Source organism: Eubalaena glacialis, chromosome 11 (genome assembly GCF_028564815.1).
Source record: "Eubalaena glacialis isolate mEubGla1 chromosome 11, mEubGla1.1.hap2.+ XY, whole genome shotgun sequence".
NCBI classification, from domain to species: Eukaryota; Metazoa; Chordata; class Mammalia; order Artiodactyla; family Balaenidae; genus Eubalaena; species Eubalaena glacialis.
Window position 1 is genome coordinate 19,904,847 of NC_083726.1, and position 17,872 is coordinate 19,922,718.

Below are 17,872 nucleotides of genomic sequence, written 5' to 3' on the forward strand. Positions count from 1 at the left end.
AAAGATCAACAAAACTAAAAGCTGGTTCTTTGAAAAGATAAACAAAATTGATAAACCATTAGCTAGACTCATCAAGAAAAAAAGGGAGAAGACTCAAATCAATAGAATTAGAAATGAAAAAGTAGAAGTAACAACTGACACTGCAGAAATACAAAGGATCATGAGAGATTACTACAAGCAACTATATGCCAATAAAATGGACAATCTGGAAGAAATGGACAAATTCTTAGAAAGGCACAACCTTCCGAGACTGAACCAGGAAGAAATAGAAAATATAAACAGACCAATCACAGGAACTGAAATTGAAACTGTGATTAAAAATCTTCCAACAAACAAAAGCCCAGGACCAGATGGCTTCACAGGCGAATTCTATCAAACATTTAAAGAGCTAACACCTACCCTTCTCAAACTCTTCCAAAATATAGCAGAGGGAGGAACAGTCCCAAACTCATTCTATGAGGCCACCATCACCCTGATACCAAAGCCAGACAAAGATGTCACGAAGAAAGAAAACTACAGGCCAATATCACTGATGAACATAGATGCAAAAATCCTCAACAAAATACTAGCAAACAGAATCCAACAGCACATTAAATGGATCACACACCCTGAGCAAGTGGGGTTTATCTCAGGAATGCAAGGATTCTTCAATATACGCAAATCAATCAATGTGATACACCATATTAACAAATTGAAGGAGAAAAACTATATGATCATCTCAATAGATGCAGAAAAAGCTTTTGACAAAATTCAACACCATTTATGATAAAAGCCCTGCAGAAAGTAGGCATAGAGGGAACTTACCTCAACATAATAAAGGCCATATATGACAAACCCACAGCTGACATCGTTCTCAATGGTGAAAAACTGAAACCATTTCCACTAAGATCAGGAACAAGACAAGGTTGCCCACTCTCACCGCTATTATTCAACATAGTTTTGGAAGTCCTAGCCACAGCAATCAGGGAAGAAAAAGAAATAAAAGGAACCCAAATCGGAAAAGAACAAGTAAAGCTGTCACTCTTTGCAGATGACATGATACTATACATAGAGATCCTAAAGACTCTACCAGAAAACTACTAGAGCTAATCAATGAATTTGGTAAAGTAGCAGGATACAAAATTAATGCATAGAAATCTCTTGCATTCCTACACACTAATGATGAAAAATCTGAAAGAGAAATTAAGGAAACACTCCCATTTACCAGTGCAACAAAAAGAATAAAATACCTAGCAATCAACCTACCTAAGGAGACAAAAGAGCTGTATGCAGAAAACTATAAGACACTGATGAAAGAAATTAAAGATGATACCAACAGATGGAGAGATATACCATGTTCTTAGATGGGAAGTATCAGCATTGTGAAAATGACTATACTACCCAAAGCAATCTACAGATTCAATGCAATCCCTATCAAACTGCCAATGGCATTTTTCACAGAACTAGAACAAAAAATTTCACAATTTGTATGGAAACACAAAAGACCCCAAATAGCCAAAGCAATGTTGAGAATGAAAAACACAGCTGGAGGAATCAGGCTCCCTGACTTCTGATTATACTACAAAGCTACAGTAATCAAGACAGTATGGTACTGGCACAAAAACAGAAATATAGATCAGTGGAACAGGATAGAAAGCCCAGAGACAAACCCACGCATATGTGGTCACCTTATTTTTGATAAAGGAGGCAAGAATATACGATGGAGAAAAGACAGCCTCTTCAATAAGTGGTGCTGGGAAAACTGGACAGCTACATGTAAAAGAATGAAATTAGAACACTCCCTAACACCCTACACAAAAATAAACTCAAAATGGATTAAAGACCTAAATGTAAGGCAAGACACTATCAAACTCTTAGAGGAAAACATAGGCAGAACACTCTATGACATAAATCACAGCCAGATCCTTTTTGACCCACCTCCTAGAGAAATGGAAATAAAAACAAAAATAAACAAATGGGACCTAATGAAACTTAAAAGCTTTTGCACGGCAAAGGAAACCATAAACCAGACAAAAAGACAACGCTCAGAATGGGAGAAAACATTTGCAAATGAAGCAACCGACGAAGGATTTATCTCCAAAATTTACAAGCAGCTCATGCAGCTCAATATTAAAAAAACAAACAACCCAATCCAAAAATGGGCAGAAGACCTAAATAGACATTTCTCCAAAGAAGATATACAGATTGCCAAGAAACCATGAAAGAATGCTCAACATCACTAATCATTAGAGAAATGTAAATCAAAACGACAATGAGGTATCACCTCACATCCGTCAGAATGGCCATCATCAAAAAATCTAGAAACAATAAATGCTGGAGAGGGTGTGGAGGAAAGGGAACACTCTTGCACTGTTGGTAGGAATGTAAGTTGATACAGCCACTATGCAGAACAGTATGGAGGTTCCTTAAAAACTAAAAATGGAACTACCATACAACCCAGCAATCCCACTACTGGGCATATACCCTGAGAAAACCATAATTCAAAAAGAGACATGTACCACAATGTTCATTGCAGCACTATTCACAATAGCAAAGACATGGAAACAATCTAAATGTCCATCAACAGATGAATGGATAAAGATGTACATATATACAATGGAATACTACTCAGCCATAAAAAGATGAATTAATGCCATTTGTAGCAACGTGGATACAACTAGAGATTATCATACTAAGTGAAGTAAGTCAGAAAGAGAAAGACAAATATCATATGATATCACTTATATGTGGAATCTAAAATATGACACAAATGAACCTATCTATGAAACGGAAACAGAATCAGGGACATAGAGAATAGACTGGTGGTTGCCAAGGGGGTGGAGGGTGGGAGAGGGTTGGATTGGAAGTTTGGGATTAGCAGATGCAAACTGGTATATATAGAATGGATAAACAACAAGGTCCTACTATATAGCACACGGAACTATATTCAATATCCTGTGATAAACCATAATGGAAAAGAATATGAAAAAGAATGTATATATATGTATAACTGAGTCACTTTGCTGTACAGCAGTAATTAACACAACACTGTAATTCAACTATACTTCAATTAAAAATAAATTTTAGAAAAGTAATTGGGGCTTCCCTGGTGGCGCAGTGGTTGAGAATCTGCCTGCCAATGCAGGGGACACGGGTTCGAGCCCTGGTCTGGGAAGATCCCACATGCCGCGGAGCAACTAGGCCTGTGAGACACAATTACTGAGCCTGCGCGTCTGGAGCCTGTGCTCCGCAACAAGAGAGGCCACGATAGTGAGAGGCCCGTGCACCGCGATGAAGAGTGGCCCCCACTTGCCGCAACTAGGGAAAGCCCTCGCACAGAAACGAAGATCCAACACAACCATAAATAATAAATAAATAAATAAATAAAATAAAATTTAAAAAAAGTAATTGTATGAAACAATATGTATACAATGTGTTGTTGAACCTATAACATAATGGAAATGTAATATATTTGCCAATAACAGAACAAAGGAGATAAGTGGGAGCAAAGCTGTATTGGGCTAAGAAAATGACCCCAGATGAACAAATGATGAAAACCAGAGATCATAAATAAGAAGGTTAATATTACTAAAGATATATACATATATAGATACAATATACTACATATAAATAACTTGTTCTCTCTCATGAGAGTTCTCATACACACACACACACACACACACACACTTTCGTTTCTTTCTTCTCTCAGCTTCTTTAGAAAGAATACATATAATATATTGATATTGGTATATCAATACAATGGAATAATATTCATCCTTAAAAAGAAATGAAGTACTGATACACGCTATAACATGGATGAAACCTGAAAACATTTTGTCAATCACAAAGACCACATGTTGTGTGATTCTGTTTATACAAAATGTCCAGGAAAATCTACATAGACAGAAAATAGATTAGTAGTTGCTTAGGGCTATGGGGGATGGAGGAATAGGGAGTTGATAGCTAAAGTGCACAGACATCTTTTTGTGGCAATGAAAATGTTCTAAAATTGACTACAGTGATGGTTGTACAAATCTGTGAATTTTACACTTTAAACGGATGAATTTTATGATAGTGAATTATATCTTAATAAAACTGTTAAATCTTTATATATAACATTACACTGATGTATTAGTTTCCTATGGCTGCTGTAACAAATCACAACAAATCTGATGGCTTAAAACAACATAAATTTATTTATTCTCTCATAGTTTTTGAGGCCAGAAGTCTGAAATCAGTTTCACAGGGTAAAGGTGTTGGTAGGGCCTTGTTCTTTCTGGAGGCCTTAAGAAAGAATCTTTTTCCTTGCCTTTTCTAGCTTTTAGAGGCTACCTGTACCCCATAGTTTGTGGCCCCTTTCTCCATCTTCAAAGTGCATCATCTCAATCTCTGTTTCCATCATCACATGGCCTTCTCTCTTGTGAGGACCTGTATGATTACATTTGGACCCACCTGGATAATCCAGGATAATCTCCCCATCTCAACATCCTTAACTAATCACATCGTCAAAGTGCCTTTTGCCATATGAGGTTAACATTCACAGGTTCCAGGAATTAGGATATGGACATCTTTGGGGAAGCCAATTATTCAGTTTACCACAACTGGTAAATTGGAGACAAAATGGACATTGTAAATGTTGGATCTAGAAGTTGAAAAGGAAAAGCACACACACACAACATTTTCAACACCTCTGTGACCAAATGTTTAGGTTTTTCTCCCACAACAATTCAATTCAGTTTTCTGATGAATACTAACTGGGTATTCTGCAATTCAACTCAATTCTGACATTGTCTACCTTGAGTTAGCATCAGATCCCATAGGTTAAGGGCTCAGTCTCACGAGACTGCTTTCCACTTCACATACCAGTCTCAAGTAGTACGTTCCCAGGTTACCCATACTTCTGGCAGACTTGACTACAAATGAGGAATTCCCATGACACCTTCCTTCTATAATTTACTATGACAGCTCACATAAGTCACAGAAATACTTACTTATATTTACCAATTTATTATAAAGGATATGATAAAGGATACAGATGAATAGCCAGATGAAGAGGTACATAAGGCAAGACATATGAGAATGGGTATGGAGTTTCTGTGCCTTCTTTGGGCACACCACCCTCCCAGAATCTCTATGTGTTCTTGTTCACAAAACTAGAAGCTCTCCAAACCCCCTACTTTAGAGATGTTTGCAAAGGCTTCATCACATAGGCATGATCAATAATTAACTCAGTCTCTAGCTTCATTCCCCTCCCCAGAGGATGAGGGGTGAAACTAAAAGTTCCAAGCTTCTAATCATGGCTTGGTCTTTCTGGTGAACGGCCCTCATCCAGAAGCCTCTAAGAGTTGCCTTGTTAGAACAAAAGATGGTCTTATTGTCTAGGAAATTCCAAGGGATTTAGGAGCTCTATGTCAGGAATCGGGTCAAAGACCAAATATTAGAACAAAAGATGCTCCTAGCACCCCCCTCACTTAGGAAATTACAAAGGTTTTAGGATCTCTGTGCCAGGAACCAAAGGTGAAGACTAAATATATATTTCTTATTATATCAGAATATCACAGAAGTATAAACCCTGAATAGACCAATAATCTTAAAGAAGCTGAAACTGAAGAATTATCTCCTTCAAACTCTTTGGGTCTAGCTGGTTCTACTAGAAAGTCAACTAATGTGACCATTTTTTTTGAGATTTCTTTTGTATGAATTGCCACATGGCTTTCTAAAAATCTTTACCAAAGACTCTATCAGGTGTCACTAACTTCCTAAACATATTTCCTACTGGACATCTCCACTCTACTAAGATGCCTCACAAACACCTCAAACTCAACATAACCAAGACTAAACTCATCATCTTTCCCCTCAACTAGTTATTTCATATATGGTTTCTTATCTTTATCAGTTTTTGAATATATATTAAAAAAAAAAAAAACCAACCCCTCTGGCTTAAGCCAAAAGACAACATACTAGTTGCCCATAAATGAAAAAGTCCAAGGGATAAGATAGCTTCAGGAATGGCTGGATTCAGTACTTAAAGGATATCATCAGGATTTTGCTTCTGTCTCTGGGCTTTGCCTTACATTGTGTTGGCTCCATTCTCAGATAGACATACCCTTAGCGGGTTCAAGATAACTACAGTAGCTCTGCGAATTTCCATGTCCATGTCTTTTTCAATAGGTCCCACAAAAGCTCTGAGATTCATGCTGACTGTTAACAGCTGAGTTGCTGTAATGTATCTTGAAATGTGTCTAGAAGAATGGGATACACTGATTGGCTCTGCCTGGATCATGTGCACCACTCCTGGAAATGGAGGTAGAGTCAACTCCATCTAGGAACACATGGATTGAAATTGAGGAGGGGCCTACTCCCGGTTGAAAATAGGGACATAATTACCAAGAATATATGCTGAGTGGCAACAACAACCATTGTCCATCCACTGCAGTGAGTGTTTCCTGTCTTAGTGAATGGTACCATTCACGCGTTCAAGCAAGAAATCTGGGAGTCCATCTTTAGGTCTTCTTTCTCCCGTTTGCTCCACATCCAGCACCCTACTATTACCACAACCTCCTGATTCTCTCCCCATAAATGTCTCTCTGATCTCTCAAGTTCTCTTTATTTTCACTATTACCACTCTAGTTCCAAGCCTCCAACATCTCTCTCCTGCATGCTCTACTGGCATTTTAACTGGCCTCCCTGTATCCACTTTTAATTCACTCTAATACACGATCTACACTGGAATTAGAGGGATCTTTAAGAAACTAAAATCTGAACATGACACCCTCCTCTTCTGTCTCTTCAGTGACTCCTTGTTCTTCTCAGAATAAAGTGGCCTTGTGCACCACCCCCTACCCCCTGCCCTGAACTGTATAGTACATTTGAACAAGCCTCCTTAAGTCCTTAAATGTGCCATGTTCTCTCTCCCCTGAAGAAATTTCTCATAATAGGTCTACTTGAAACTCTATTCCTCCACCCTATCCACTAGCACATGGCAAACCCATACCCATCCTTCAGATCTTGGCTTAGACATCACTTAGTCCAGAAAAACTTTCCTCATCTCCTTAGTCTGGGTAAGGGGTCCCCCATTAGGCAACTGTGGCACCCTACCCCACCCCACCATAGTAGTTTTTGTACTGTATTATAACAACCTGTGTATTTGTCTGAATCTTCCACTAAACTGTAAATTCTATAAGAAGAGTAAATATGACTATCTTGTTTGTTGTGGCATCCCCAGAATTTCTAGCACAGTATCAATGTAATAAGTGCTTGATAAATACTTGTTAAAAATAATAGCTAACATTTACCAAGAATTTGCTATGTGTCAGCTACTATTTTAAGTGATTTACATGTGTTAATTCATTCAATCCACAAACACTTAATGCAACTCCCAGTTTATAGATGAGAAAACTGAAGCACAACAGGTTTGAGTGAATTGCGAAGGTTATAGAGCTAAAGATTATAGAACAAGACTTGAACCCAGGAAGTCTGGCTGCAGAATCCAAGTTTTTAACCACTATGCTATATTCCTATGTATATGCAAGCATGCAAAAATGCTGTCCTAGATATTCTGAGGAACACAAAAATGACAAGGGGAGTGGAATAAGAAAGTACATAGATACATAAAATACCCGACGGAGTATTATGTAATACAAGGCTTTCTCTCTTTTAAAACACACAAACAGTAACAAAATCTTTGTTTGGTGAGATGGGATTTGTTCACAGAGAAATATTTCAGTATAAAAATTCCCGAATTCAAAATGTGTTTGTGACTCAATTATACAGTGGCCGTTGATATTTATGTTAAAAATGAAAAACAAAACCAACAAGTTATTCTGGGCACTAAACCATGTTTAAAACTGCTGCATTTATGTTTTTTAAATATTTTTCTATAACTACTAACCTTTCCAACAGGACTAGCTCTTTGACATTTCTTAAGAATTTCCATGCAAGGCCTATGTTTTTCTGCTTTAAAAGAAACAAAGAGATATTATGACTGTCTGGTACTTCAGTCTATAAATAATTAAAATAAAGGAGACTTCACTCAACATGCCCCCAAATTAAGTTAAATCTTAGGAGAAGTATTTTATAAGCGTATTTAATAACAAAAATTGTTATTATTTAAGCATTACTGTCTGCTTCAAATGTGTTACTTCTCTATTAAAAGAACATTTAATGATTTTTAACTTATTTCATTATAACGCTGTACAAGGTAGTTAATCAAACATATAGAGAATCAAAACACACTTAGCATATTCAACTGAAAGAAATGTTGCTGGTGGTATAATTTGTGGGTCTCTGAACCCAGTTTAATGAGCTGTGGTTAAAACAATACACTTTTCAGTGACCAGGAACATCTTCCAAAAGGAAAAATGGCCACTTGCTGATGACAATCTAAAATGCTCTTGGTTCTTTCAAGTCTATAGAACTTTCCTAACAAGTGTAAAATAATAATACTATCTGCTTACAATTTGTGGAAAACGATAAGTTAATAGCCTGTAGCATATTCATGATAAATGTAATGTGAGCAAGCTCGATTTCCTCTCTGAAAACTGGAGACGTGAATGGATTTAATGATACTTAAATAATATTCTTAGAATAGTAAGTGTTAGGATAGTCTGCAGAGGAAATATATATAATCTCATTCTCTAAGAAGTACTTAAAATTGGTCCAACCACTCAAGAGTGAAAGAAGGCTTACCTTAGGGACTGAATTGGATGACCACCTTTGAAGCTGTAATGAATATAGCAAATGATTAAAAACTTATTTACTAGAGTAAACTTCCAGTTAGGGCCTATTTAGGGAAAGATCAATTTGAAACAGATAAAAGGCTGGACTTTAGGATAATTTGAAATAAAGTGCTAGTATTTTGAAGAAATTTTTAGTAATTTGAAAGAATATATTTAACAAAATTTTAGTGAGTAGAGATTCTTAGAATCAAGATTTAATAAAGAATGTAGCAAGGACCCACAATTTGCTTTTCCATTTTGGAAAAGAGTTTATTCCCAGGTTTAAAATGCCCTCTATATTTTTGTTTTAATAACTATTTCCTTAGGAAACCCTTTGTTCATATGTAGCCCAAAGTTAAACTTTCACTCTATCTTACACAAATGGTTACAAATTTTTAATTAATAGAATTTCTATGCATTACAAAATTACCATGTGACCATTTCAACATATATGCATGTAATATCTGCAAAATAACTGGTTCCAAATAGTTCAAGAGTATTACTCTCTAAAACAAAAATGCAAATTCTCAGTAAAAATTATATTTTTTCCTAAGGAAAGAAGTAATGGCTGAAAGAGAAAACAAAATGATCAGGAGTAACAACAAAAATTTTAAACATTACTGTCTGAGTGTTAAACTTGGATAATTTATTCATTAACTTTGTTAGCTGAAGAGAAAGTAATTTTGAGTAGTTACTGTAAAAGGTCAGATGGAAAACAAATTTCTTCTGTGTCAATAGGTTAACAAAATGTTATGCTTGCTGACTCTGTATAAAGAGGGCAACTCAGAGAACACTTGACCTGATTAGCTCATCAGCAGCCCATTAGGAGGTTTTTCTTGGAAAAGAAATGGGGAACCCATTTGCACCATTTTTATTACCTTCAGATTTTTGTATGCTATTGTGTAGCACATGCTTAGCTACTAGTAGGCATTTGATGTGCAATTATTGGAATATCTGAGTTTTGGTTTACAATTTCAGGAATCCTGATGGCTTCTGGGTTCCTCAGGAAACAAAAAGGGCAAAATATTTCACACAAATGTTATCTTTGTGATCGACTTCCTTGTGTATATACAGATGATTCATTTTCCTCTGTACATCCCAAGATATAAGATAAATGGTATAAGTATTTATTTAATGTTTGTGCTTATCAGCCCCCAATGAGACTCAGCTTCTCAAGAATAAAAACTTTGCACCCCAAGTTCTAACACAGTGTCTAACACATTGTAAGTTCAATAAATGTTTTCTGAATGCATTTTTCTACTGACTGGATATTCACAAGTACTTTCAGAAGGAATTTATTCTTCTTAAAGTGGTATCAACAGGTATATCCACATGTCTCTATTTTGCTTTAATCTTTCTCATTTACACACATTTCTCTACTTCTTTTAATGAATAAGAATTAATTAGAGGGGCAGAAAACATCTAAACATCCACATTCCTAAGGCTTGCCTTAGGAATTTACACTTCTGACGTCTTTTTTGATCCAAATGACTTCTCACGTTTATATATGTTGTTAAAAATGCTTGTGTACAGGGACTTCCCTGGTGGCGCAGTGGTTGGGAAGTGGTTGGCTGCTCGGGAAGATCCCACATGCCTCGGAGCAGCTGGGCCCGTGCGCCACAACTACTGAGCCTGCGCCCTAGAGCCCGCAAGCCACAACTACTGAGCTCGCATGCCACAACTACTGAAGCCCGCATGCCTAGAGCCCATGCTATGCAACGGGAGAGTCCACCGCAATGAGAAGCCCGCGCACTGCAGCAAGGAGTGGCCCCCACTCGCCACAACAAGAGAGAGCCTGCGCAGAGCAAGGAAGACCCAACGCAGCCAAATAAATAAATTAAATAAATAAATTTTAAAAAACAAACAAAAGAAAAACAAAAAAAATGCGTGTGTACAAATGAAGGGCTAAGGCTTAAGTAGCTTCTTCCTGATGTTTAGGTTAAAAATAAAAATTGTTTGCATGTTTGAATGCTTCAGTTCAACTACTTTATCTTTTATTGTATAGTAGATGCTTACATTCGTTTCCTTGGCTAATGCTTTTCAATGGAATTCACCATTTAAATGTTTATTGTTATCTAAGTTTTTTAAATGACTATTAAAATTTTGGAAAATAAATCAAATCACAATGGACCAACACAAAGATTCTGAAAACAAGGAAAGATATAAGTATAGTGATTAATAATAGAGATAAAATCATTTTCATAAAAGATTTATACCAGGAAGTAATAGCCAATAAAACCACAAAAATCATAGAGTCTATAAGTATATAAAGAAACATGACTTAAAAACAACTAACTACTGAGACGAAGGAGAAGTGGAAAAATAAAGAAAAGCTATAATGAAGTAAGTAATGTCATATACATACCTTATACATTACTAGAAGTAGAAATTAAAACAGCAACAGCACTGCAGGGGGAAAAAAATCACTTATGAGGTGGATAAGCTTGAGAACTCTGAGGACATCTGCTGATCCAGGTAAGATGGAGCTGCAATTTAGATGACATCAAGGGGTGTGGAGAATATAAGTCAAAGGCCACACTCCACCTGACCTGAGGAACCAAGTAGAAAATAAGCACATTAAACTGAAACTCTGAAGTAAGTAAATGCACCTTCCCAACCATAACCCACACACAGGGAACTTGAGGAGGGTGGGATTTCATGCTGAGCAAAGTAGAGAGAGAAAAATAGAATAAGAAAAACCTATCTCTTAAAAATGGTAACCACCAGTGAGCTCTTGCATAGATTTTTAGCCTTAACTCATATCAATAGGGTAGTCCAGAAAACCTCAAGCTAATTTAAAATTTAGTTTAAAGTGGTCCTGGACTGTTTAAGCCTCTGGGGATCTGACAGAAACAAATGCAAATACTGACTAGAGGAGACAGCTTCACCCTAAGCCTTAGGGAATCCATACAAATAATATTTCAAGGACAATTGATAGTACATAGTCAAAAATAACCAAGCCCACAAAGAAATATGATACCACTAGTGAGAACAGAAACACAAACAGCCAGCAAAAAGAGATCCACAAAAATATCACATATTGGAATAATCAGGCAAAGATTATATAAAAAAATAGGCTTGCAACGTTTGAAGAAATAAGGTCAAGACTGAAGATATCTGAAGGGAAGTAGAAACTGTAAAATGTGACCTACAAGATATGAAAAAATGTGAAAATATAATATCTAATTAAAAAAATTAAGTTAGATGTATCTAGCAACAGACTGAATAAAGCAAAAGAGAGAATTACTGAACAGGAAAACAAACCTTAAAAATTCACCCAAAATGCAGCATAGCAAAAAAGAGACATACAGAAAATGTGAAATACAAGTAGAGAGACAAAAGAAAATAGAGAGGGCAAAGATTAATTTGATTGGAGAAGGAGAAAAGAGATATATAACAAAGACAATATTTGAAGAAACAGATAACAATTTTCCAGAGATGACGACAGATACACATTTTAAAAACTATTATAAACAATAGGTCTGGATAAAAGAGTTGCAACACGAATAATATGAAAGAGATTAATATCTGGAAAAACAAATAATTCTAACAATCCTATAAGACATTAAAAATTGAGACTGAAAAGGAGTCCAAGAGAAAAATGGGCAAAGGATATGAACAGGCAACTCACATATAAAGAAACCTGAATGGCCGATATACATATAAAAAGATAATCAACTCAGTAGTAATCATTATGATGCAAATTAAAATAATTAGATACTAATCCACACTCACCAAATTAGCAATAATTGTAAAGTTTGAAAAAAACAAGTGTTGAAAAGATTGTGGGGATATCAGTTATTCTCATACACTGCTGATGGAAACATGAATTAGTACAAGCCACTTCAGAGGAATTTGACAGTATCTATTAAAAGTCAAAATGCTCATACCCTATAACCCCAGAATTCCAATTTGAGGACTCTCTCCTAAGAAAAAAATCATCGTTGAGGCATAAGGAGACATTTACAAGCATATTAATTGCAATTTTATTCATAATAATGAAAAACTGAAAGAAAAGAACATGTCTGTTGATAGAGGAATATGATTGTGTATGCATGTATTTGATGGAACACTATGAAACAGTTGAAAGAAACTAACAAGATCTAAAGGTTTCAACCTCAATAGATCTGAAAAGCATACTGTTGAGCGAAGAAGTAAATAAGTCTCTAGAAGCATAAGCACCAAACTCATAACAGTCTGAGGCTGGGGTTTTGAGGAGAGAAAAACAGGTGAAGGAGTAGAGGCAAAGGGATTTACTGTTTCCAAAAGTGAATGTATTCATATTTTGCTGTGTCTTAAAAATTAAATTTGTTAAAAGTTTAAGAATGATTAAAAATTAGTAGGCATTACAACAGGAAGTATTCTTGCAAGAATTTTCAACAATTGTTAAATTTAAATTCAAAGTGCCATCTTTTGCAATGTCATATAGCTTAAGTTCATTATTTGTTATCAGTTAAAGTACATTAATCTGTGCCCAAGGTCTTTGATTCAGCCTTGATTACAATAATAGTTGTAGTGATAGCAATGTGTTTCAATGTTATTTAATGAGAAACTTGGAGTTGTTAACATAAGTGCTTTTAAGAATGCAAAGCATTGAGCTAGCCATTACCCTTTGTTTTAGCTAGGTAATGAAGGAGTTTAGAGAATATTTATAAACCAGTTATCATAAAACTGAAATTAAAGCTATACTTATTCTGTATCATGTTATCTTAAAGTGGAATTTCTGCCTAAGTTTACAGAGTAAGACAGCTTTCCTATAATATTCAAAGGTTTGTTTTTAATAATTTCAAGGACTGTTGATTTGTAAAATGTTGAGAATATAAATTCTTGTTATAGGAAACTACATTTTTTACAATGTTGGCCCTAGAGAATTGTCTTTGTTCACATAAAACTGTAAACCATGTTTGTCATAGTTTGCATTTGCTCACTAAGTTTACAATAGTTAAGCACTCCCTCTGACCTTCTCCCAACTCCAATCTTGTTACAATTAACTCAACCAGACTGGATGGCTTCTTTTGAAGAATGAAAAAATATATTTAAGACTTTCTTTCTTGCAGAATTTATTTTTGCGATTAAATAAAACAACTGAGTCAAACATTACTTTGAAGGTACAAAGCAGAATCTTATTCCATTGCACACGATTCATCAGGAACATAATATAACGTAAAAGTTATCAATGGAATATCAGGATGGCAATTAACAGCCTGCTTTTCTCTTTGCAACAGTAAGATTTAAACATAAAAATAAAAACAAAAAAAATACTAGGGAAAGCATGAGGTTTAAAAAGAAAATCTCATGAGTAGGAAAGGTCTGACTAAAACCATAAAAAAAAGATTGATGAATTCAACTATATATGAATAAAACATCTAAATTGTCTAAAGAAATAAACAACACAAAGTACAAACAATAAACTGAAAGGAAACATTCACAATACAAATTACAAAGGGTTAATTTCATATCATGTATAAAGAATACAAAAAAATCAATAAGAAGAGTGAGCAAAGGTCATAAAAAGATAACAGAAAAAGGAATACAGAAGAAAATACAAATTAATTTTTTAATAAAAAGAAAAACTACAGTGAGATACTAATTTTCATTTATCAGATGAGAAAAAAATTTATGCTTGATAATAAGAGAAATCAGGCACTCATACATTGAGGTGGGAATTTCACTTGGTATAATCTGTATGAGAGCCACTGAGGAATGTCAAAATTTTAAGTGCACATAATTGTCATTCCTATATTGTCTTCTAGAATTAGTATTCAGGTATATTCAAATAATGTGCAAAGAAGTATGTACAAACAATTCATTGTAGCACTACTCATAATAACAAAAATCTGGAAACAAGCTAAATTCCCATCAGTAGAGATTGCTTAAACAAATCATGGAGCATCTCTAGAATGGAATGTCAAACACAGCTATGGAATAATATCCAAGACATCTTGTTATACGGATAAGGCAAGGTACAGAGCTGTATGTAAAATATGATTGTGGGTCTGTTTTTAGATTATATATACATATGAGAATATGTACACATGATGTCACAGGAAACAAAAAACTGATAGCAGTGGTAGGACTGAGGGGCAAGGGGAGGAGGGAGACTTATTTTTCATTGTATACTAGCTGATGACTTTTGAATTTTTTATCAAGTACACATATTACCTGCTTTAAAAATTAATTAATTAAAATTGGAGGGGTGGGGAAAGAATATGTAAGTACATGTAAATGCTTGATAAATTGGACAATTTGGGTACAATATAATTTTCTAGAAGGATTAACTAAAGAATAGCCAAAACCCAGAAACTTTAGGGACATCTAGATAGGGTACACCTGGATAAATAAGAATACATAAATTCATCAGGATAGCAGTATAATTTTATAAATCTGGAATTGCAGCTACATTTCTCTTCTGTTTATTTGTGTCTAAGCTCTGGGGAGTTTACAAAGTACCAAGATATTGGTGGGGGAGGGAACAGAGAAGATCTAGTGATGGAATCACCTCTCTACACAGATATCCACTGAGACATCCACTACCCCAACTGATGTTCAATCATCTCCATACAGCTTAGTAAGAAGTTGTCCTCATTCCTATCTAAATTTGGCCACTTCAGGATCTGCAGTTCCCTCTGCTTTTTCCATGCCATGCTGAGAATGCAACAGTCTTCTTTTTTCTCCTGCTTTCATGCCATGACAAGAAATATGACTCTCTGCGAGACTGGCATGGCTCTATCTTCTTGCACACCAAGGGCAGAGTGTCCAAGTCACCTTAGCCATCCTGTCCCCAAGCATCTCTAAAGTCTGACACCTCCCCAGCTGTTAGCCTGGAGAATAGGGAGCAGGGGCCTTCTATCCAGGACCCTCTAGATGCTCTGCTTTCATCAGCTCTCCTGCATATAACCTCTCTCCTCTCAGCTCTGGGGAATCTTTCTCTTGTCTGGTACAACAAGAAGAAGCCATGTTCTTTCTCAATGTTTCTCAGAAATATTTTGTCTATACCCTGGATCTTCTAACTTCACCTAAGGCTTAGTCTTTTAGAACACATAGTTTTTTCTACCATGTTACATCACTTACCTGTGGAAAGGGTCTCAGGGCTGACTTTCCTCTTGGTAGTAGAGATTCTAAGAAGAGAAAAAGAACAAAGGTTAGTAGTTCAATATTGACTATTAAGCCACCCCCAAAACAATGGGAGACAAAGTGGTTAGGATGGGGACTTGAACCAAAGCAGTCTGACTCTAAGGCTTCATACTATGCATGCATTTTTAAAGTGACAATAGCCTTTCAAAGCCCCATTGCCTTTAGCATTCTTATTAATCCATGAAATCTGAATGTGTAGCACCTCATACTTAAAGTATTCTGTTCTCATGACCATTCCAGTTTCTGCTCCTTCTTTCTACAGGGAGGCAGCAAAACATAGTGTTTACACTGTGGATCCTGTAGTCTGATACCTATATTCAAATTCTGATCTTCCACTTTTCAGCTATGTGACCATGGGTAAGTTATTCAACCTCTCTATGTATCAGTTTCCTCATTAGTAAAATGGAAATAATAATAGTACATACCTCATAGGATTGTTGCAAGGATCTGACAGGTTCCTAAGTGAGTGCCTGCTACATACTACAGGCTCAGTAAATGTTAGCTACTATTGCTATTAGTAATAACAGCAGTGGCGTTATATATTGTCAATATTATTACAGTCTGCACATGGCTACTCAGAAAATACCACTGGTTGTCCACTGCGCCTGCTATAGTCTATTAGAGCAAATTTTCATCTTCAAATGAACTTAGAAGTACTATTTGATGGACAACAGGGAAGTCAGTTGGAGATAAAGACTAATCCCCTGGGTGGTTTTAGAAAACAGATATAGAAGGCAGAATGTAAAAGACAATCTCTTACTTACTTTTACCCCTGGTCAGTGGAAGTTCCCTGTCTCCAAGGTAAACGACACAGTGGGAATGGGTAGAAATATGCTACCATTTACCAGCTCAACCCCACATTCTTCCTCAGGGCTCTTTCCACAATTTGATTACTAGAAATTCCTCCTGGTATAGGCCAGATCTTTGGCCAATATGTCTGGGGTTTAGTGCTACTATAACCTCATATTTCTTCTACTGTCCTCATTAATATTTTAAAGGGGAGTTGGGAGATTGTTTCTCCCCACCCTTCAGTTAGGAGGTTTTATAGGGGAGCAATAGTTATAACCTGAAATTTTTCACTAACGAACTAGACACCTATGAAATTAGTTACCACTCAACATTTCTTCCCACATGTTACGCTAATATCTGCCAACACGGCAATTCAGCCTTCTCAACATTTGACAACACAAAGCAAACAGATTGAAAAGGGAAATTTAGGTCTTGCAAAATGAAAAAGGAAAGATAGTCACCTCAAAGAGAATAATTTGAATATAAAATATGAAACAAGCCTGTCGGGAAAAGTGGTAAAGCCTTTGAAAATGTTTGCCAAAAAATGACTCTATATGATCGCACTAAGAAAAAAAAAAAAAACGTGAAGAGAAATATGTCATATCCTACCAACATAATATTTGTCAGAAAATGTATGCCAAAATACCAGTACTTGATCCATTCCTTGTTTTAAGTCAATGCATAGTAATAAGCTAAATTTTGTAATGTGAAATAAAATAAATTAGTTTTAATGATTTTATTTCTTTTTCAAGCTTACGCCCCTAATTAAATCTTTTTTCACTATTTATCTTAAAACTTTTGTCACTATTTAAAATGGACTCCTCTTAAAAGTATGGTTTTTCTAGTACGCATTTTGTAATGATCATGGGGAGTTATTGTGTAACAAATGTGGAATCCGAGGGCTTTCAAATGCAAACTAAGTCCCTATTCCTTGTTCTCATTTGAGAATCTCACACAAAATGAAAGTCTTCACTATTTTTCCAAACCTCAAAAAACATTGCACATAGAGAATTAGGTACAATGTGTTCAACTTTTGAACAATGTGTTCAATTTTAAATTATAAGGATGGCCTCAAAGTCATAATATTTGGAAGAAACACTAGACCAAACGTTGTAAAGCTACTTTCCATTAAAATGATTGTTACTATATATATCTCAATTATACATATCTGAAATGTATATGTTTAGAAAACTCAACATAGATTACAGGATTAGGGTTCACTATGGCTTTCTGGCTGGATCTAAGCCTACAGC